Here is a 7500-nt window from a genome sequence, read left to right as displayed (position 1 = left end):
AGAAAAAAGATGATAAGAGAAGGGAAAAGAAAAAAGGAGGGGTAAAGAGGAAAGGAGGAAGAAGAGGAGGAGGAGTAGGAGGAGATAGAGATAGAGAGAGGAAGAGAAAGTAGTCTAGGATAAGAAAAAGGATGATAAGAGAAGGGAAAGAAAATGGAAAGCAAAAGGGAGAAGAGAGAAGGGAGGAAGAGGAGACAAATGGGAGGATGGAAAGGAAAGTCTGCCTGTCTGTCTGTTCGTCTGTATGTCTGTCTATCCGGCCGTTTGTCTGTCTGTCTGTCCGGGTGGGTTGATGTGACCATGGAAAAAAAAAACTTGAAAAAATATAAGTAATTCCTGAGTCTTATTTTTTTCATTCCTCAATTCTTATTCATCTTCCCTAACTTTTTTTTCCCCATATCTACTTCCATTCCTGTCATACATAATTCCCGCCTCTTATTTTTCCCATTTCTCAGATTTTATTCTCCCCGTAGACTTTTTTTTCCATTTGTCATTTTTTTGTTCTGCCTTTTTATCTATCATACGTAATTCCTGCCTTTTGATTCTTCACATTTTCTTATTCTCATCTCCATCGACCGTTTTCCCTTCTCTCCTTTTCCATCTCTGTATTTCTATTCTTCTGCCTTTTTATCTATCATATATAATTCCTACCTCTTAATTTTTCCCATATTCTTCTTCACCTCCATCAACCGTTTTCCCTTCTCTCCTTCTTTCTCTCCTGTCATACATAATTCCTTCCCTATATTTTCCCCATTCCACGATTTCTTTTCATCTCCATAGACTTTTTTCCCCATCTTTACCTTTATTTTTTTCTGCCTTATTTTTTTCCCTTTCCTTCATTCTTATTCATCTCCGTCTCCGCGCCTCCTAACACGTCCGTCCTATGCTTTTTTCCCTTCATAACAGGCGAAAAATGTCTTTATATTAAACACCTCAATTCTCTCGTTATAGTCATTACATAAAAAAGTGGAAATAATGGTGCAAAAAGTTAACATCTTCCTGTTCTTTTCTCTCTCTCTCTCTCTCTCATCATCATCATCATCATTTTTCTCCTTTTCCTCAAACTTCCCTTTCTTTCCATCTTCCTCCCTCTCTTCCTCTTTCTCCTCCTCCTCCTTCTTTCTCCTCTTCTCCCCTTTTCTTCCCCTCCGCAGAAATTCCTCCACTCTTCTCTCCACTTTTTTCCCCTCCTTCCCTCTTCCTCCCCTCGTCCTCCGAATACTTGGGCTGAATCGTCCAGAATATAATTAGCTTATTCGATATTTCCTCCTCCTTCTCCTTCCTCCTTCCTTCCTCCTTCACTTCGTTCCTTTGCTTTCATTCATTCCTTCTTTTTGTTTTCGTCCATTCCTACTTTCTGTTATTTTTTCTTTCATTAATTCCTCCCTTTTTCCTCCCTCTTTCCTTCCTTCCATCCAATATTCTTGCCTTTCTCCTTTTCTTCTTCCTTCCTTCCTTCCTTCCTTCCTTCTTTTCTTTCCTATCCAATAGTCTTCCCTTCCTTTTCTCCTTCCTTCCTTCCTTTCCTCCTTTCTTCCTTCCTTTCTTTGCTTCCTTCCTTTCTTCCTTCCTTCCTTTCTTCCTTCCATCCTTTCTTCCTTCATTTCTTTCCTATTGAATATTCTTCCCTTCCACCTTTTCTCCTTCCTTCCTTCCTTCCTTAATTTCTTATAGAATCATTTATTCTTTCAATTATTTTGCTTCTTTCCATCTATTGCGTTCTCTTCCTTTACAATCATTTATTATTATTATTATTATTATTATTATTATTATTATTATTATTATTATTATTATTATTATTATTATTATTATTATTATTATTATTATTACTACTAATCATCATTTCCTCTTTCTCATTCCTCGTTTTCCCTTCTTATCTTCCTACTTCTCTTACTTTTTTCTCTCTCCTCCTCCTCCTCCTCCTCCTCCTCCCCTTCCTCCTCTCCCCTTCGCTAAATTAAATATTAAGTAAAGAAAGATGAAAATCTACCTACATCCCTCCTCCTCCTCCTCCTCCTCCTCCTCCTCCTCCTCTCCTCCTCCTCCCCCTTCAGTGCCACAGTCAGTGATTCCGAATATTATTTATTTTCCGCTGGATCATCAAAAGTCATCCGTTCCGACTTAGGAGGAGGAGGAGGAGGAGGAGGAGGAGGGAGGGAGGGAAAAAGGAAGGAATGAGGACGATAGGGTAGGAGGGAGGGAGGGAGGGAGGAGTGGTAGGTGAAAGGGAGGGAGGAGAAGAAAAAGAAGAGGGCAGGAGGGAGAGAGGAAGGGTATTAGAGAAGGAGGGGAAGATAAATGAATGAAAGGATAAAAGGGAAGGAAGGAAGAAAGGAAGGAAGGAAGGAAGGAAGAAAGGAAGGAAGGAAGGAAGGAATGGAAAGATCGAGAAATGAGAGATAAGAGAGAAGGAGAGAGGAAGGAGAAAGAGAGGGAAGAAAGGAAGAAGAATGTAGGAGAGAAGGAGAAAGGGTAAGACGAGTGAGGAAGAAAGGAAAAAAGAAGAAAGGAAGGAAGGAAGGAAAACACGAAGGGAGGGAGGGAGAGAAGAGTAGAAAGCAGGGAAGGAAGAAGGGTGAGAAAGAGGAATGGGAGGTGAGAGAAAGGGAGGGAGGAAATAAAAATGTCAGATGGGAGAGAGGAGAGGTAAGAGAAGGAAAAGATGGAGGAAAGAAGAAAGGGAGGAAGGGAGGGAAAGAGCCAGGAAAAAGGGACAAAAAGTGATGGAGGAAACAAAGAAGGAAGGGAGGGTGGCTGTTAAGAGGAAGGGAGGGGAGAGGAGAGAGGGGGAGATAAAAAAAAAAGAATGGGGGAGGAATTGTAAAAGGAGAGGAAGAGAAGGAGAGGGAGAGGGAGAGGTGGAGGGAGGAGGGGAGGGAGAGGAGGAAGAAATAGATATGGAAAAAAATTGAAATGAAAGAATGATGGAGAAAAAATCAAAATGGGTCGAAGGGAGAAGGAGGGAGAGGGAAAGGGAGGAAAAGGAAGGGAGGAAAGGAAGAGAAGGGAGTGGGAAAAGGAAAGAGAGAGCATAGGAATAAGAGGGAAGAAAAGGGGAAAGGGAGTAAAAAGAGGGAGGAAAGATGGATAGCGAATGAAAGGAAGGGAAAGGCAAGGGAAAGGGATGAAGGGAACGAAGAGGAAAAAAGAGGTAAAGGATGAAAGAGAAATTGAGATAGGTTAGAAAGGCGGATGGAAAGAGAAGAGAGAGGAGGAGGAGGAAAGTGAAGGGAGGATAAGTGGAAAGGGAGCTTACGAAGGGAGAGAAGGAAGGGGAAGGAGGGAGGAGATAGAAAAGAGCAAAACGTGAAGAGGGAGTTAGGAAGGGAGGGAAGCGAGGACGGAGAGTTAGTGAGGGAAGGGAGGAGAGGGAGGGGAGAGAAGAAAGGGAGGGAAGGAACTAGAGGGAGTAAGGAAGGAAGGGAGGGAAGGGAGGAGTTAGGAAGGGAGGGAAGCGAGGAGGGAGAGTTAGGGAGGGAAGGGAGGAGAGTGAGGGGAGAGAAGAAAGGGAGGGAAGGAACTAGAGGGAGTAAGGAAGGAAGGAGGGAAGGAGGAGTTAGGAAGGGAGGGAAGGAGGAGGAGAGTTAGGAGGGAAGGAGGAGAGGAGGGGAGAGAAGAAAGGGAGGGAAGGAACTAGAGGGAGTAAGGAAGGAAGGGAGGGAAGGGAGGAGTTAGGAAGGGAGGGAAGCGAGGAGGGAGAGTTAGTGAGGGAAGGGAGGAGAGTGAGGGGAGAGAAGAAAGGGAGGGAAGGAACTAGAGGGAGTAAGGAAGGAAGGGAGGGAAGGGAGGAGTTAGGAAGGGAGGGAAGCGAGGAGGGAGAGTTAGGGAGGGAAGGGAGGAGAGTGAGGGGAGAGAAGAAAGGGAGGGAAAGAACTAGAGGGAGTAAGGAAAGGAGGGAGGAAAGGAGAGGAAATTGGGAAGGGAGAAACGGGAGTTAGGAAGGGAGGGGGGAGAGAATGGAGGAGAGCGAAGGGAGAGAAGGGAGGGAGAAGAGTGCAGGGAGGAAGAGCAAAACAAGTTGGGGAGGAACAAGTGTGGAAATGAAGGAAGGATGGGAGGAAACGAGGAGGTACAAGAGCGAAAAATTGGAGGTAAGGAGACACTTGTGGAGGAGGAGGAGGAGGAGGAGGAGGATAATCAGAAGACGCAGAAGCAGACAAGGGACAAAAGAGAAGAAGGAAAAGGAGGAGCAAAAGGAGGAGATAGAGAGCAACTTGAGGAAGTGGAATTTAAGGACAAGGAGGAGGAGGAGGAGGAGGAGGAGTGTGAAGGCCGAGATAAATAGGAAGAAGAAAAAGTGAGGCAAAAAGTTACAAAAATAGGAATAGAAAATGAAAAATAAATAATCAAATAAAAATAATAATAATAATAATAATAATAATAATAATAATAATAATAATAATAATAATAATAATAATAATAATAATAATAATAATAATAATAATAATAATAATAATAAAAATAAAGATAATAATAATAAAATCTCCCTCCATCTCTCCCTTCTCTCCTCCCTTTACTCCTCCCTTAGTATTTTCTCTCCTTCCTTTTTAAACTCCCTTCTTTCTTTAATCTTTTCAGCTTTTTATCTTTTTTTTCTTCCCTTCCCCTCATCCCTCTCTTCGTCTCTCCATCTCTTCTTTCTTCCTCCTCACTCTTCCCCCTTCTTCCCTTCTCTCCACCAATCTTTCCTTCACAGAGTTCCTTCTTTACCTTCATCTCTCTTTCTCTTCCCCTCTTTCCTACCCCGCTCCTCCTCCTTGTCCATCTTTTCCCACATTCTTCCCTTCCCTCTCCTTCCTTCTTGAGGGAACAAATATTATAGTTTATAATCCCACTTTGATCGCCTCCTCCCTCCCAAGAGTTCTCATTCTGCTATTCATTTCAGCCCGAGAGAGAGAGAGAGAGAGAGAGAGAGAGAGAGAGAGAGAGAGAGAGAGAGAGAGAGAGAGAGAGAGAGAGAGAGAGAGAGAGAGAGAGAGAGAGAGAGAGAGAGAGAGAGAGAGAGAGAGAGAGAGAGAGAGAGAGAGAACAAACGAAAGAAAGAGAAATGAAAGACAGGCAGGCCAAGAAGAAGAGAAGAAGAGTAAAGAGGAAGAAACGCGAGATAGACAAAAACACAGAGAAACAGATACATAAAAAAAAACAGATAGAGACAAAGAGAAAGATGCAAACAGACACAGACAGACACAGTAATGAATCACGATAATGACAAAAAAAACGTGATACATAACAACAGAATAAAAAGGAAAATTGGAAAGTAAAAAGAAAAGATTAAAGAAAGGAAAAGAAAACGAAAAAGAGGAGGAGGAGGAGGAGGAGGAGGAGGAGGAATAAGATGAAGAAAAAGAGGAGGAGCAGGAGGAAAAGGCGGAAGAGGAAAAGCATATAAGATAATAAAAATAAGGTAAGGTTGGAGGCAAAGTAAGAAAAAAACTGGAATAATAAAAAAGAAAAACAGGAAATGACCATAAAAGTGTGTATGTATCTATATGTGTGTGTGTGTGTGTGTGTGTGTGTGTGTGTGTGTGTGTGGACAGGCGCCCCTCAGCCCTCACTAACAAGCCTTGGGTCTAATTGCTCATGGGAGAACAAGCTTATTGGGCTCGGCACCAGCACTAATCTGGAGCCCGCCCGCGCCGAGCCGTCCTGGCAGCCTTTTTTATCCCCTTTTTATTATATATCAATTTTGTGAACCCTCCACTACGCTAGAGACAATATTTCCTGATTCCACATTTAAAACTATTGCACCTTTTTCCAATGAGGATTAAAATATAAGCCAGACTGTTACTCGTATTGTCGTTACATTAATACTTGTGTTCTGTTAGTAGTAGTAGTAGTAGTAGTAGTAGTAGTAGTAGTAGTAGTGCTAGTAGTAGTAGTAGAAGTAGTAGTAGAAGTAGTAGTAGTAGTAGTAGTAGTAGTAGTAGTAGTAGTAGTAGTACTGGAAAATTTTATGATGATTATTTGTATTAGTAATAGCAGTAGCGGAGGAATAAGAACAGGAGGAGGAGGAGGAGGAGTTGTTGTTCTTTTTGTTCTTGTTCTTGTTTTTCTTGTTCTTCTTGTAAGTGAAAAAGAAGAAAAAGAAGAAGAAGAAGAAGAAGAAGAAGAGTAATAGTAGTAGTAGTAGTAGTAGTAGTAGTAATAGTAGTAGTAATAGTAGTAGTAGTAGTAGTAGTAGTAGTAGTAGTAGTAGTAGTAGTAGTAGTAGTAGTAGTCTATGTGAGTTTGGCCTCACTGCAAATTAATAACAAAAAAGAAACATTAATTACATTCCAGGATTTTTAGACTCAATGAAAAATAATTATGATGTTAATGAAAGTTCAGGTAATTTTTCCTCCTTTTTGAAAACTTTACACAAAAATATAGTACATTTCCATTATCTGACTTTACTTTTACCGTCACTTTTAATTCGGGCTTCCAACAGAGTAATCGCCCCTCTCAATAGGGTTCTGATAAGGCAAAAAGAAGAAAAGGTAATGCATAACGTTAACTCTGGCCGAATCACGTGAGCGGTATCCCAGACCAAATTGATGACGCTTTCCTCATGTTGTACTCTATTAATCATGTTTGCCGAGTAGTGTATTTCTGGAAACTTACTTTTAAGAGGTTCATCAAAAGCAAGGGGCACGATATGATTTAGTCAAGGTCTATATTCTCATAAATTTATCGGCCTACACACTCATACATGGTAGGACTTTCGTGGGGGTGGGTATTTTCATGGGTAGTTTTATGCTGAAAAAATGGAGTGTTCCTTAGCTTTTCGCACATTCGACAATTACTTTTTTTTCTATTTTTCTAACTTCTCAATTATTTGCTCAACTTTCTCCGCATTATTTATTGAAAAGATTGTAGTTTTTTGTTGAAAATAATAAGATTAAGATATGTTCAATGCATAGATTTGTATTTAATTTGCTAAAGTGTGTACAAGAAGATATCTTTGCCATGGGTGGTGGTGAGGTACTATTTCCCAGGGCGGTGATCTGGGGTCGTCAATGTTAATCAATCAGTACAAGCAGCGATGGGCCAAATTTGTGGCTTTACCGTGTAGCAACGACGGGCCAAAATTTGTGGCTTTACCGTGTAGCAGCGACGGGCCAAATTTGTGGCTTTAACGTGTAGCAGCGACGGGCCAAATTTGTGGCTTTAACGTGTAGCAGCGACGGGCCAAATTTGTGGCTTTAACGTGTAGCAGCGACGGGCTAAATTTGTGCCATGATTTAAACCCAAAAAAATAGATGATATATAAACTGACTACAAATGCTTTGATATAAATTATGAAATGGTTTGTATGAGTGATGATTTTTTTTCTCATTTTTTCTCGCTCAGAGGACCATCAAGAAACATGATCCCCGCTGCTACCTGGTTAAACTTTTCTTGATAATGCTATGATTGTTTTGATCACTTTACTGAAGAAACATTTGAAAAACCTACCACTATTATATTTTGCTTGGTAACATTATTGGTTCGATTTGATTTTTCTCTTCACCGAGCAAAGAA

This window comes from Eriocheir sinensis, chromosome 13 (assembly GCF_024679095.1).
Source record: "Eriocheir sinensis breed Jianghai 21 chromosome 13, ASM2467909v1, whole genome shotgun sequence".
Lineage (NCBI taxonomy): Eukaryota > Metazoa > Arthropoda > Malacostraca > Decapoda > Varunidae > Eriocheir > Eriocheir sinensis.
The sequence above is the reverse complement of the archived record's forward strand: the minus strand, read 5'-3'. Positions refer to the sequence as shown.